General features: G+C 57.0%; 16 non-coding genes across 16 annotated transcripts in view; all 16 read right to left on the bottom strand.

The window, feature by feature from the left end:
* Positions 1-53, bottom strand: part of LOC140413325 (5S ribosomal RNA) — a 119-nt gene extending 66 nt beyond the window's left edge. Inside the window, exon 1 of the ribosomal RNA XR_011942497.1 lies at positions 1-53. This exon is cut by the window's left edge and continues 66 nt beyond it. This is a non-coding gene — a ribosomal RNA (5S ribosomal RNA).
* Positions 54-747: 694 nt separating this feature from the next.
* Positions 748-866, bottom strand: LOC140412769 (5S ribosomal RNA). The gene has a single exon (XR_011941957.1). It is a non-coding gene; the product is annotated as a 5S ribosomal RNA (ribosomal RNA).
* A 694-nt stretch (positions 867-1,560) lies between these two features.
* LOC140412768 (5S ribosomal RNA) lies at positions 1,561-1,679 on the bottom strand. Its single transcript, XR_011941956.1, has one exon. It is a non-coding gene; the product is annotated as a 5S ribosomal RNA (ribosomal RNA).
* A 694-nt stretch (positions 1,680-2,373) lies between these two features.
* LOC140412767 (5S ribosomal RNA) lies at positions 2,374-2,492 on the bottom strand. Its single transcript, XR_011941955.1, has one exon. It is a non-coding gene; the product is annotated as a 5S ribosomal RNA (ribosomal RNA).
* A 694-nt stretch (positions 2,493-3,186) lies between these two features.
* LOC140412766 (5S ribosomal RNA) lies at positions 3,187-3,305 on the bottom strand. Its single transcript, XR_011941954.1, has one exon. It is a non-coding gene; the product is annotated as a 5S ribosomal RNA (ribosomal RNA).
* A 694-nt stretch (positions 3,306-3,999) lies between these two features.
* On the bottom strand, positions 4,000-4,118 carry LOC140413700 (5S ribosomal RNA). The gene has a single exon (XR_011942857.1). It is a non-coding gene; the product is annotated as a 5S ribosomal RNA (ribosomal RNA).
* Positions 4,119-4,812: 694 nt separating this feature from the next.
* Positions 4,813-4,931, bottom strand: LOC140412764 (5S ribosomal RNA). The gene has a single exon (XR_011941952.1). It is a non-coding gene; the product is annotated as a 5S ribosomal RNA (ribosomal RNA).
* Positions 4,932-5,625: 694 nt separating this feature from the next.
* Positions 5,626-5,744, bottom strand: LOC140412763 (5S ribosomal RNA). Its single transcript, XR_011941951.1, has one exon. It is a non-coding gene; the product is annotated as a 5S ribosomal RNA (ribosomal RNA).
* Positions 5,745-6,438: 694 nt separating this feature from the next.
* Positions 6,439-6,557, bottom strand: LOC140412762 (5S ribosomal RNA). Its single transcript, XR_011941950.1, has one exon. It is a non-coding gene; the product is annotated as a 5S ribosomal RNA (ribosomal RNA).
* Positions 6,558-7,251: 694 nt separating this feature from the next.
* LOC140412761 (5S ribosomal RNA) lies at positions 7,252-7,370 on the bottom strand. The gene has a single exon (XR_011941949.1). It is a non-coding gene; the product is annotated as a 5S ribosomal RNA (ribosomal RNA).
* Positions 7,371-8,064: 694 nt separating this feature from the next.
* LOC140412760 (5S ribosomal RNA) lies at positions 8,065-8,183 on the bottom strand. Its single transcript, XR_011941948.1, has one exon. It is a non-coding gene; the product is annotated as a 5S ribosomal RNA (ribosomal RNA).
* A 694-nt stretch (positions 8,184-8,877) lies between these two features.
* On the bottom strand, positions 8,878-8,996 carry LOC140412759 (5S ribosomal RNA). The gene has a single exon (XR_011941947.1). It is a non-coding gene; the product is annotated as a 5S ribosomal RNA (ribosomal RNA).
* A 694-nt stretch (positions 8,997-9,690) lies between these two features.
* On the bottom strand, positions 9,691-9,809 carry LOC140412758 (5S ribosomal RNA). The gene has a single exon (XR_011941946.1). It is a non-coding gene; the product is annotated as a 5S ribosomal RNA (ribosomal RNA).
* Positions 9,810-10,503: 694 nt separating this feature from the next.
* On the bottom strand, positions 10,504-10,622 carry LOC140412757 (5S ribosomal RNA). Its single transcript, XR_011941945.1, has one exon. It is a non-coding gene; the product is annotated as a 5S ribosomal RNA (ribosomal RNA).
* Positions 10,623-11,316: 694 nt separating this feature from the next.
* On the bottom strand, positions 11,317-11,435 carry LOC140412756 (5S ribosomal RNA). Its single transcript, XR_011941944.1, has one exon. It is a non-coding gene; the product is annotated as a 5S ribosomal RNA (ribosomal RNA).
* Positions 11,436-12,129: 694 nt separating this feature from the next.
* On the bottom strand, positions 12,130-12,248 carry LOC140412755 (5S ribosomal RNA). The gene has a single exon (XR_011941943.1). It is a non-coding gene; the product is annotated as a 5S ribosomal RNA (ribosomal RNA).
* Positions 12,249-12,934: the final 686 nt, after the last annotated feature.

Below are 12,934 nucleotides of genomic sequence, written 5' to 3'. Positions count from 1 at the left end.
AGCTTCCGAGATCAGACGAGATCGGGCGTTTTCAGACTAGTATGGCCGTAGGCAGCTGCAGCACCGTCTTCTCGCCTATTCAAGCTGGCCACCCTAGCACCCTCGCCACTTCTTCTTTCCGGTTGTTTTCAATTTTTTCTCTCTCTTTTTCTACTTCTACTTCTACTTCTCCTACTCTTTCTCTCCTTCTCCTGCTAATTCTAGCCTATATGCCTGATACTCGCTCCCCTTCATGCCGTCCCCACCTAGCTCTCTTTTTTCTTCTCCACCTCCCCAAGGAAAACTGCAAGCCCCGCCCACCTCACACCAGCCTGCCGCCTGCACGCTGCTGCCTTTCCACATTGCAACGCTGCGCACTTCTCTCAGCACAGCCAGCACAAGGGTCAGGCAGGCAATGCAAGCCAGCTCTCTCTTCCTTCGCTTTCCACACCAGCCCCAATGCCACAACTTGCATTCATGCGGCGCCTTCAGGCTAGGAGAGAGAACGTCCTGCCGACACACTGGCTTGCGGCCACACGGGCCAGCTGGCGTGCCCATCAAAGTGCAGCACGCCAAGGCACACAACCGTGCTGCGTTGCAAAGGCCCGGCAAAGCTGCAGCAGCTGAATGGCCCGACCAAGCCGCCTGCCTGAGTTGAGCCCGCAGGCAAGTGTTGGGAGGAATGGCGAGGACGCAGAGAGCAGCAAAAGGTTGGCCTGCCTCTGGTGTGGAGAGTGCTTGGCGTGAGCAGTCTCTGCTGGCCGCAAAAGCCTACTGCACCTGGTATTCCCAGGCGGTCTCCCATCCAAGTACTAACCAGGCCTGAGTCTGCTTAGCTTCCGAGATCAGACGAGATCGGGCGTTTTCAGACTAGTATGGCCGTAGGCATCTGCAGCACCGTCTTCTCGCCTATTCAAGCTGGCCACCCTAGCAACCTCGCCACTTCTTCTTTCCGGTTGTTTTCAATTTTTTCTCTCTCTTTTTCTACTTCTACTTCTACTTCTCCTCCTCTTTCTCTCCTTCACCTGCTAATTCTAGCCTATATGCCTGATACTCGCTCCCCTTCATGCCGTCCCCACTTGGCTCTCTTTTTTCTTCTCCACCTCCCCAATGAAAACTGCAAGCCCCGCCCACCTCACACCAGCCTGCCGCCTGCACGCTGCTGCCTTTCCACATTGCAACGCTGCGCACTTCTCTCAGCACAGCCAGCACAAGGGTCAGGCAGGCAATGCAAGCCAGCTCTCTCTTCCTTCGCTTTCCACACCAGCCCCAATGCCACAACTTGCATTCATGCGGCGCCTTCAGGCTAGGAGAGAGAACGTCCTGCCGACACACTGGCTTGCGGCCACACGTGCCAGCTGGCGTGCCCATCAAAGTGCAGCACGCCAAGGCACACAACCATGCTGCGTTGCAAAGGCCCGGCAAAGCTGCAGCAGCTGAATGGCCCGACCAAGCCGCCTGCCTGAGTTGAGCCCGCAGGCAAGTGTTGGGAGGAATGGCGAGGACGCAGAGAGCAGCAAAAGGTTGGCCTGCCTCTGGTGTGGAGAGTGCTTGGCGTGAGCAGTCTCTGCTGGCCGCAAAAGCCTACTGCACCTGGTATTCCCAGGCGGTCTCCCATCCAAGTACTAACCAGGCCTGAGTCTGCTTAGCTTCCGAGATCAGACGAGATCGGGCGTTTTCAGACTAGTATGGCCGTAGGCATCTGCAGCACCGTCTTCTCGCCTATTCAAGCTGGCCACCCTAGCAACCTCGCCACTTCTTTTTTCCGGTTGTTTTCAATATTTTCTCTCTCTTTTTCTACTTCTACTTCTACTTCTCCTCCTCTTTCTCTCCTTCACCTGCTAATTCTAGCCTATATGCCTGATACTCGCTCCCCTTCATGCCGTCCCCACTTGGCTCTCTTTTTTCTTCTCCACCTCCCCAATGAAAACTGCAAGCCCCGCCCACCTCACACCAGCCTGCCGCCTGCACGCTGCTGCCTTTCCACATTGCAACGCTGCGCACTTCTCTCAGCACAGCCAGCACAAGGGTCAGGCAGGCAATGCAAGCCAGCTCTCTCTTCCTTCGCTTTCCACACCAGCCCCAATGCCACAACTTGCATTCATGCGGCGCCTTCAGGCTAGGAGAGAGAACGTCCTGCCGACACACTGGCTTGCGGCCACACGGGCCAGCTGGCGTGCCCATCAAAGTGCAGCACGCCAAGGCACACAACCGTGCTGCGTTGCAAAGGCCCGGCAAAGCTGCAGCAGCTGAATGGCCCGACCAAGCCGCCTGCCTGAGTTGAGCCCGCAGGCAAGTGTTGGGAGGAATGGCGAGGACGCAGAGAGCAGCAAAAGGTTGGCCTGCCTCTGGTGTGGAGAGTGCTTGGCGTGAGCAGTCACTGCTGGCCGCAAAAGCCTACTGCACCTGGTATTCCCAGGCGGTCTCCCATCCAAGTACTAACCAGGCCTGAGTCTGCTTAGCTTCCGAGATCAGACGAGATCGGGCGTTTTCAGACTAGTATGGCCGTAGGCAGCTGCAGCACCGTCTTCTCGCCTATTCAAGCTGGCCACCCTAGCACCCTCGCCACTTCTTCTTTCCGGTTGTTTTCAATTTTTTCTCTCTCTTTTTCTACTTCTACTTCTACTTCTCCTCCTCTTTCTCTCCTTCACCTGCTAATTCTAGCCTATATGCCTGATACTCGCTCCCCTTCATGCCGTCCCCACTTGGCTCTCTTTTTTATTCTCCACCTCCCCAATGAAAACTGCAAGCCCCGCCCACCTCACACCAGCCTGCCGCCTGCACGCTGCTGCCTTTCCACATTGCAACGCTGCGCACTTCTCTCAGCACAGCCAGCACAAGGGTCAGGCAGGCAATGCAAGCCAGCTCTCTCTTCCTTCGCTTTCCACACCAGCCCCAATGCCACAACTTGCATTCATGCGGCGCCTTCAGGCTAGGAGAGAGAACGTCCTGCCGACACACTGGCTTGCGGCCACACGGGCCAGCTGGCGTGCCCATCAAAGTGCAGCACGCCAAGGCACACAACCGTGCTGCGTTGCAAAGGCCCGGCAAAGCTGCAGCAGCTGAATGGCCCGACCAAGCCGCCTGCCTGAGTTGAGCCCGCAGGCAAGTGTTGGGAGGAATGGCGAGGACGCAGAGAGCAGCAAAAGGTTGGCCTGCCTCTGGTGTGGAGAGTGCTTGGCGTGAGCAGTCACTGCTGGCCGCAAAAGCCTACTGCACCTGGTATTCCCAGGCGGTCTCCCATCCAAGTACTAACCAGGCCTGAGTCTGCTTAGCTTCCGAGATCAGACGAGATCGGGCGTTTTCAGACTAGTATGGCCGTAGGCAGCTGCAGCACCGTCTTCTCGCCTATTCAAGCTGGCCACCCTAGCACCCTCGCCACTTCTTCTTTCCGGTTGTTTTCAATTTTTTCTCTCTCTTTTTCTACTTCTACTTCTACTTCTCCTACTCTTTCTCTCCTTCTCCTGCTAATTCTAGCCTATATGCCTGATACTCGCTCCCCTTCATGCCGTCCCCACCTAGCTCTCTTTTTTCTTCTCCACCTCCCCAAGGAAAACTGCAAGCCCCGCCCACCTCACACCAGCCTGCCGCCTGCACGCTGCTGCCTTTCCACATTGCAACGCTGCGCACTTCTCTCAGCACAGCCAGCACAAGGGTCAGGCAGGCAATGCAAGCCAGCTCTCTCTTCCTTCGCTTTCCACACCAGCCCCAATGCCACAACTTGCATTCATGCGGCGCCTTCAGGCTAGGAGAGAGAACGTCCTGCCGACACACTGGCTTGCGGCCACACGGGCCAGCTGGCGTGCCCATCAAAGTGCAGCACGCCAAGGCACACAACCGTGCTGCGTTGCAAAGGCCCGGCAAAGCTGCAGCAGCTGAATGGCCCGACCAAGCCGCCTGCCTGAGTTGAGCCCGCAGGCAAGTGTTGGGAGGAATGGCGAGGACGCAGAGAGCAGCAAAAGGTTGGCCTGCCTCTGGTGAGGAGAGTGCTTGGCGTGAGCAGTCTCTGCTGGCCGCAAAAGCCTACTGCACCTGGTATTCCCAGGCGGTCTCCCATCCAAGTACTAACCAGGCCTGAGTCTGCTTAGCTTCCGAGATCAGACGAGATCGGGCGTTTTCAGGCTAGTATGGCCGTAGGCATCTGCACCGCCGTCTTCTCGCCTATTCAAGCTGGCCACCCTAGCAACCTCGCCACTTCTTCTTTCCGGTTGTTTTCAATTTTTTCTCTCTCTTTTTCTACTTCTACTTCTACTTCTCCTCCTCTTTCTCTCCTTCACCTGCTAATTCTAGCCTATATGCCTGATACTCGCTCCCCTTCATGCCGTCCCCACTTGGCTCTCTTTTTTCTTCTCCACCTCCCCAATGAAAACTGCAAGCCCCGCCCACCTCACACCAGCCTGCCGCCTGCACGCTGCTGCCTTTCCACATTGCAACGCTGCGCACTTCTCTCAGCACAGCCAGCACAAGGGTCAGGCAGGCAATGCAAGCCAGCTCTCTCTTCCTTCGCTTTCCACACCAGCCCCAATGCCACAACTTGCATTCATGCGGCGCCTTCAGGCTAGGAGAGAGAACGTCCTGCCGACACACTGGCTTGCGGCCACACGGGCCAGCTGGCGTGCCCATCAAAGTGCAGCACGCCAAGGCACACAACCGTGCTGCGTTGCAAAGGCCCGGCAAAGCTGCAGCAGCTGAATGGCCCGACCAAGCCGCCTGCCTGAGTTGAGCCCGCAGGCAAGTGTTGGGAGGAATGGCGAGGACGCAGAGAGCAGCAAAAGGTTGGCCTGCCTCTGGTGTGGAGAGTGCTTGGCGTGAGCAGTCTCTGCTGGCCGCAAAAGCCTACTGCACCTGGTATTCCCAGGCGGTCTCCCATCCAAGTACTAACCAGGCCTGAGTCTGCTTAGCTTCCGAGATCAGACGAGATCGGGCGTTTTCAGACTAGTATGGCCGTAGGCATCTGCACCACCGTCTTCTCGCCTATTCAAGCTGGCCACCCTAGCAACCTCGCCACTTCTTCTTTCCGGTTGTTTTCAATTTTTTCTCTCTCTTTTTCTACTTCTACTTCTACTTCTCCTCCTCTTTCTCTCCTTCACCTGCTAATTCTAGCCTATATGCCTGATACTCGCTCCCCTTCATGCCGTCCCCACTTGGCTCTCTTTTTTCTTCTCCACCTCCCCAATGAAAACTGCAAGCCCCGCCCACCTCACACCAGCCTGCCGCCTGCACGCTGCTGCCTTTCCACATTGCAACGCTGCGCACTTCTCTCAGCACAGCCAGCACAAGGGTCAGGCAGGCAATGCAAGCCAGCTCTCTCTTCCTTCGCTTTCCACACCAGCCCCAATGCCACAACTTGCATTCATGCGGCGCCTTCAGGCTAGGAGAGAGAACGTCCTGCCGACACACTGGCTTGCGGCCACACGGGCCAGCTGGCGTGCCCATCAAAGTGCAGCACGCCAAGGCACACAACCGTGCTGCGTTGCAAAGGCCCGGCAAAGCTGCAGCAGCTGAATGGCCCGACCAAGCCGCCTGCCTGAGTTGAGCCCGCAGGCAAGTGTTGGGAGGAATGGCGAGGACGCAGAGAGCAGCAAAAGGTTGGCCTGCCTCTGGTGTGGAGAGTGCTTGGCGTGAGCAGTCACTGCTGGCCGCAAAAGCCTACTGCACCTGGTATTCCCAGGCGGTCTCCCATCCAAGTACTAACCAGGCCTGAGTCTGCTTAGCTTCCGAGATCAGACGAGATCGGGCGTTTTCAGACTAGTATGGCCGTAGGCATCTGCAGCACCGTCTTCTCGCCTATTCAAGCTGGCCACCCTAGCACCCTCGCCACTTCTTCTTTCCGGTTGTTTTCAATTTTTTCTCTCTCTTTTTCTACTTCTACTTCTACTTCTCCTCCTCTTTCTCTCCTTCACCTGCTAATTCTAGCCTATATGCCTGATACTCGCTCCCCTTCATGCCGTCCCCACTTGGCTCTCTTTTTTCTTCTCCACCTCCCCAAGGAAAACTGCAAGCCCCGCCCACCTCACACCAGCCTGCCGCCTGCACGCTGCTGCCTTTCCACATTGCAACGCTGCGCACTTCTCTCAGCACAGCCAGCACAAGGGTCAGGCAGGCAATGCAAGCCAGCTCTCTCTTCCTTCGCTTTCCACACCAGCCCCAATGCCACAACTTGCATTCATGCGGCGCCTTCAGGCTAGGAGAGAGAACGTCCTGCCGACACACTGGCTTGCGGCCACACGGGCCAGCTGGCGTGCCCATCAAAGTGCAGCAGGCCAAGGCACACAACCGTGCTGCGTTGCAAAGGCCCGGCAAAGCTGCAGCAGCTGAATGGCCCGACCAAGCCGCCTGCCTGAGTTGAGCCCGCAGGCAAGTGTTGGGAGGAATGGCGAGGACGCAGAGAGCAGCAAAAGGTTGGCCTGCCTCTGGTGTGGAGAGTGCTTGGCGTGAGCAGTCTCTGCTGGCCGCAAAAGCCTACTGCACCTGGTATTCCCAGGCGGTCTCCCATCCAAGTACTAACCAGGCCTGAGTCTGCTTAGCTTCCGAGATCAGACGAGATCGGGCGTTTTCAGACTAGTATGGCCGTAGGCATCTGCACCACCGTCTTCTCGCCTATTCAAGCTGGCCACCCTAGCAACCTCGCCACTTCTTCTTTCCGGTTGTTTTCAATTTTTTCTCTCTCTTTTTCTACTTCTACTTCTACTTCTCCTCCTCTTTCTCTCCTTCACCTGCTAATTCTAGCCTATATGCCTGATACTCGCTCCCCTTCATGCCGTCCCCACTTGGCTCTCTTTTTTCTTCTCCACCTCCCCAATGAAAACTGCAAGCCCCGCCCACCTCACACCAGCCTGCCGCCTGCACGCTGCTGCCTTTCCACATTGCAACGCTGCGCACTTCTCTCAGCACAGCCAGCACAAGGGTCAGGCAGGCAATGCAAGCCAGCTCTCTCTTCCTTCGCTTTCCACACCAGCCCCAATGCCACAACTTGCATTCATGCGGCGCCTTCAGGCTAGGAGAGAGAACGTCCTGCCGACACACTGGCTTGCGGCCACACGTGCCAGCTGGCGTGCCCATCAAAGTGCAGCACGCCAAGGCACACAACCATGCTGCGTTGCAAAGGCCCGGCAAAGCTGCAGCAGCTGAATGGCCCGACCAAGCCGCCTGCCTGAGTTGAGCCCGCAGGCAAGTGTTGGGAGGAATGGCGAGGACGCAGAGAGCAGCAAAAGGTTGGCCTGCCTCTGGTGTGGAGAGTGCTTGGCGTGAGCAGTCTCTGCTGGCCGCAAAAGCCTACTGCACCTGGTATTCCCAGGCGGTCTCCCATCCAAGTACTAACCAGGCCTGAGTCTGCTTAGCTTCCGAGATCAGACGAGATCGGGCGTTTTCAGACTAGTATGGCCGTAGGCATCTGCAGCACCGTCTTCTCGCCTATTCAAGCTGGCCACCCTAGCAACCTCGCCACTTCTTTTTTCCGGTTGTTTTCAATTTTTTCTCTCTCTTTTTCTACTTCTACTTCTACTTCTCCTCCTCTTTCTCTCCTTCACCTGCTAATTCTAGCCTATATGCCTGATACTCGCTCCCCTTCATGCCGTCCCCACTTGGCTCTCTTTTTTCTTCTCCACCTCCCCAATGAAAACTGCAAGCCCCGCCCACCTCACACCAGCCTGCCGCCTGCACGCTGCTGCCTTTCCACATTGCAACGCTGCGCACTTCTCTCAGCACAGCCAGCACAAGGGTCAGGCAGGCAATGCAAGCCAGCTCTCTCTTCCTTCGCTTTCCACACCAGCCCCAATGCCACAACTTGCATTCATGCGGCGCCTTCAGGCTAGGAGAGAGAACGTCCTGCCGACACACTGGCTTGCGGCCACACGGGCCAGCTGGCGTGCCCATCAAAGTGCAGCACGCCAAGGCACACAACCGTGCTGCGTTGCAAAGGCCCGGCAAAGCTGCAGCAGCTGAATGGCCCGACCAAGCCGCCTGCCTGAGTTGAGCCCGCAGGCAAGTGTTGGGAGGAATGGCGAGGACGCAGAGAGCAGCAAAAGGTTGGCCTGCCTCTGGTGTGGAGAGTGCTTGGCGTGAGCAGTCACTGCTGGCCGCAAAAGCCTACTGCACCTGGTATTCCCAGGCGGTCTCCCATCCAAGTACTAACCAGGCCTGAGTCTGCTTAGCTTCCGAGATCAGACGAGATCGGGCGTTTTCAGACTAGTATGGCCGTAGGCAGCTGCAGCACCGTCTTCTCGCCTATTCAAGCTGGCCACCCTAGCACCCTCGCCACTTCTTCTTTCCGGTTGTTTTCAATTTTTTCTCTCTCTTTTTCTACTTCTACTTCTACTTCTCCTCCTCTTTCTCTCCTTCACCTGCTAATTCTAGCCTATATGCCTGATACTCGCTCCCCTTCATGCCGTCCCCACTTGGCTCTCTTTTTTCTTCTCCACCTCCCCAATGAAAACTGCAAGCCCCGCCCACCTCACACCAGCCTGCCGCCTGCACGCTGCTGCCTTTCCACATTGCAACGCTGCGCACTTCTCTCAGCACAGCCAGCACAAGGGTCAGGCAGGCAATGCAAGCCAGCTCTCTCTTCCTTCGCTTTCCACACCAGCCCCAATGCCACAACTTGCATTCATGCGGCGCCTTCAGGCTAGGAGAGAGAACGTCCTGCCGACACACTGGCTTGCGGCCACACGGGCCAGCTGGCGTGCCCATCAAAGTGCAGCACGCCAAGGCACACAACCGTGCTGCGTTGCAAAGGCCCGGCAAAGCTGCAGCAGCTGAATGGCCCGACCAAGCCGCCTGCCTGAGTTGAGCCCGCAGGCAAGTGTTGGGAGGAATGGCGAGGACGCAGAGAGCAGCAAAAGGTTGGCCTGCCTCTGGTGTGGAGAGTGCTTGGCGTGAGCAGTCACTGCTGGCCGCAAAAGCCTACTGCACCTGGTATTCCCAGGCGGTCTCCCATCCAAGTACTAACCAGGCCTGAGTCTGCTTAGCTTCCGAGATCAGACGAGATCGGGCGTTTTCAGACTAGTATGGCCGTAGGCATCTGCAGCACCGTCTTCTCGCCTATTCAAGCTGGCCACCCTAGCACCCTCGCCACTTCTTCTTTCCGGTTGTTTTCAATTTTTTCTCTCTCTTTTTCTACTTCTACTTCTACTTCTCCTACTCTTTCTCTCCTTCTCCTGCTAATTCTAGCCTATATGCCTGATACTCGCTCCCCTTCATGCCGTCCCCACCTAGCTCTCTTTTTTCTTCTCCACCTCCCCAAGGAAAACTGCAAGCCCTGCCCACCTCACACCAGCCTGCCGCCTGCACGCTGCTGCCTTTCCACATTGCAACGCTGCGCACTTCTCTCAGCACAGCCAGCACAAGGGTCAGGCAGGCAATGCAAGCCAGCTCTCTCTTCCTTCGCTTTCCACACCAGCCCCAATGCCACAACTTGCATTCATGCGGCGCCTTCAGGCTAGGTGAGAGAACGTCCTGCCGACACACTGGCTTGCGGCCACACGGGCCAGCTGGCGTGCCCATCAAAGTGCAGCACGCCAAGGCACACAACCGTGCTGCGTTGCAAAGGCCCGGCAAAGCTGCAGCAGCTGAATGGCCCGACCAAGCCGCCTGCCTGAGTTGAGCCCGCAGGCAAGTGTTGGGAGGAATGGCGAGGACGCAGAGAGCAGCAAAAGGTTGGCCTGCCTCTGGTGTGGAGAGTGCTTGGCGTGAGCAGTCTCTGCTGGCCGCAAAAGCCTACTGCACCTGGTATTCCCAGGCGGTCTCCCATCCAAGTACTAACCAGGCCTGAGTCTGCTTAGCTTCCGAGATCAGACGAGATCGGGCGTTTTCAGACTAGTATGGCCGTAGGCATCTGCGCCACCGTCTTCTCGCCTATTCAAGCTGGCCACCCTAGCAACCTCGCCACTTCTTCTTTCCGGTTGTTTTCAATTTTTTCTCTCTCTTTTTCTACTTCTACTTCTACTTCTCCTCCTCTTTCTCTCCTTCACCTGCTAATTCTAGCCTATATGCCTGATACTCGCTCCCCTTCATGCCGTCCCCACTTGGCTCTCTTTTTTCTTCTCCACCTCCCCAATGAAAACTGCAAGCCCCGCCCACCTCACACCAGCCTGCCGCCTGCACGCTGCTGCCTTTCCACATTGCAACGCTGCGCACTTCTCTCAGCACAGCCAGCACAAGGGTCAGGCAGGCAATGCAAGCCAGCTCTCTCTTCCTTCGCTTTCCACACCAGCCCCAATGCCACAACTTGCATTCATGCGGCGCCTTCAGGCTAGGAGAGAGAACGTCCTGCCGACACACTGGCTTGCGGCCACACGGGCCAGCTGGCGTGCCCATCAAAGTGCAGCACGCCAAGGCACACAACCGTGCTGCGTTGCAAAGGCCCGGCAAAGCTGCAGCAGCTGAATGGCCCGACCAAGCCGCCTGCCTGAGTTGAGCCCGCAGGCAAGTGTTGGGAGGAATGGCGAGGACGCAGAGAGCAGCAAAAGGTTGGCCTGCCTCTGGTGTGGAGAGTGCTTGGCGTGAGCAGTCACTGCTGGCCGCAAAAGCCTACTGCACCTGGTATTCCCAGGCGGTCTCCCATCCAAGTACTAACCAGGCCTGAGTCTGCTTAGCTTCCGAGATCAGACGAGATCGGGCGTTTTCAGACTAGTATGGCCGTAGGCAGCTGCAGCACCGTCTTCTCGCCTATTCAAGCTGGCCACCCTAGCACCCTCGCCACTTCTTCTTTCCGGTTGTTTTCAATTTTTTCTCTCTCTTTTTCTACTTCTACTTCTACTTCTCCTACTCTTTCTCTCCTTCTCCTGCTAATTCTAGCCTATATGCCTGATACTCGCTCCCCTTCATGCCGTCCCCACTTGGCTCTCTTTTTTCTTCTCCACCTCCCCAATGAAAACTGCAAGCCCCGCCCACCTCACACCAGCCTGCCGCCTGCACGCTGCTGCCTTTCCACATTGCAACGCTGCGCACTTCTCTCAGCACAGCCAGCACAAGGGTCAGGCAGGCAATGCAAGCCAGCTCTCTCTTCCTTCGCTTTCCACACCAGCCCCAATGCCACAACTTGCATTCATGCGGCGCCTTCAGGCTAGGAGAGAGAACGTCCTGCCGACACACTGGCTTGCGGCCACACGTGCCAGCTGGCGTGCCCATCAAAGTGCAGCACGCCAAGGCACACAACCATGCTGCGTTGCAAAGGCCCGGCAAAGCTGCAGCAGCTGAATGGCCCGACCAAGCCGCCTGCCTGAGTTGAGCCCGCAGGCAAGTGTTGGGAGGAATGGCGAGGACGCAGAGAGCAGCAAAAGGTTGGCCTGCCTCTGGTGTGGAGAGTGCTTGGCGTGAGCAGTCTCTGCTGGCCGCAAAAGCCTACTGCACCTGGTATTCCCAGGCGGTCTCCCATCCAAGTACTAACCAGGCCTGAGTCTGCTTAGCTTCCGAGATCAGACGAGATCGGGCGTTTTCAGACTAGTATGGCCGTAGGCATCTGCAGCACCGTCTTCTCGCCTATTCAAGCTGGCCACCCTAGCACCCTCGCCACTTCTTTTTTCCGGTTGTTTTCAATTTTTTCTCTCTCTTTTTCTACTTCTACTTCTACTTCTCCTCCTCTTTCTCTCCTTCACCTGCTAATTCTAGCCTATATGCCTGATACTCGCTCCCCTTCATGCCGTCCCCACTTGGCTCTCTTTTTTCTTCTCCACCTCCCCAATGAAAACTGCAAGCCCCGCCCACCTCACACCAGCCTGCCGCCTGCACGCTGCTGCCTTTCCACATTGCAACGCTGCGCACTTCTCTCAGCACAGCCAGCACAAGGGTCAGGCAGGCAATGCAAGCCAGCTCTCTCTTCCTTCGCTTTCCACACCAGCCCCAATGCCACAACTTGCATTCATGCGGCGCCTTCAGGCTAGGAGAGAGAACGTCCTGCCGACACACTGGCTTGCGGCCACACGGGCCAGCTGGCGTGCCCATCAAAGTGCAGCACGCCAAGGCACACAACCGTGCTGCGTTGCAAAGGCCCGGCAAAGCTGCAGCAGCTGAATGGCCCGACCAAGCCGCCTGCCTGAGTTGAGCCCGCAGGCAAGTGTTGGGAGGAATGGCGAGGACGCAGAGAGCAGCAAAAGGTTGGCCTGCCTCTGGTGTGGAGAGTGCTTGGCGTGAGCAGTCACTGCTGGCCGCAAAAGCCTACTGCACCTGGTATTCCCAGGCGGTCTCCCATCCAAGTACTAACCAGGCCTGAGTCTGCTTAGCTTCCGAGATCAGACGAGATCGGGCGTTTTCAGACTAGTATGGCCGTAGGCAGCTGCAGCACCGTCTTCTCGCCTATTCAAGCTGGCCACCCTAGCACCCTCGCCACTTCTTCTTTCCGGTTGTTTTCAATTTTTTCTCTCTCTTTTTCTACTTCTACTTCTACTTCTCCTACTCTTTCTCTCCTTCTCCTGCTAATTCTAGCCTATATGCCTGATACTCGCTCCCCTTCATGCCGTCCCCACCTAGCTCTCTTTTTTCTTCTCCACCTCCCCAAGGAAAACTGCAAGCCCTGCCCACCTCACACCAGCCTGCCGCCTGCACGCTGCTGCCTTTCCACATTGCAACGCTGCGCACTTCTCTCAGCACAGCCAGCACAAGGGTCAGGCAGGCAATGCAAGCCAGCTCTCTCTTCCTTCGCTTTCCACACCAGCCCCAATGCCACAACTTGCATTCATGCGGCGCCTTCAGGCTAGGTGAGAGAACGTCCTGCCGACACACTGGCTTGCGGCCACACGGGCCAGCTGGCGTGCCCATCAAAGTGCAGCACGCCAAGGCACACAACCGTGCTGCGTTGCAAAGGCCCGGCAAAGCTGCAGCAGCTGAATGGCCCGACCAAGCCGCCTGCCTGAGTTGAGCCCGCAGGCAAGTGTTGGGAGGAATGGCGAGGACGCAGAGAGCAGCAAAAGGTTGGCCTGCCTCTGGTGTGGAGAGTGCTTGGCGTGAGCAGTCTCTGCTG

The sequence above is a fragment of the Scyliorhinus torazame genome, chromosome 4, assembly GCF_047496885.1.
Source record: "Scyliorhinus torazame isolate Kashiwa2021f chromosome 4, sScyTor2.1, whole genome shotgun sequence".
Lineage (NCBI taxonomy): Eukaryota > Metazoa > Chordata > Chondrichthyes > Carcharhiniformes > Scyliorhinidae > Scyliorhinus > Scyliorhinus torazame.
This window is presented reverse-complemented; position numbering and strand designations above follow the sequence as displayed.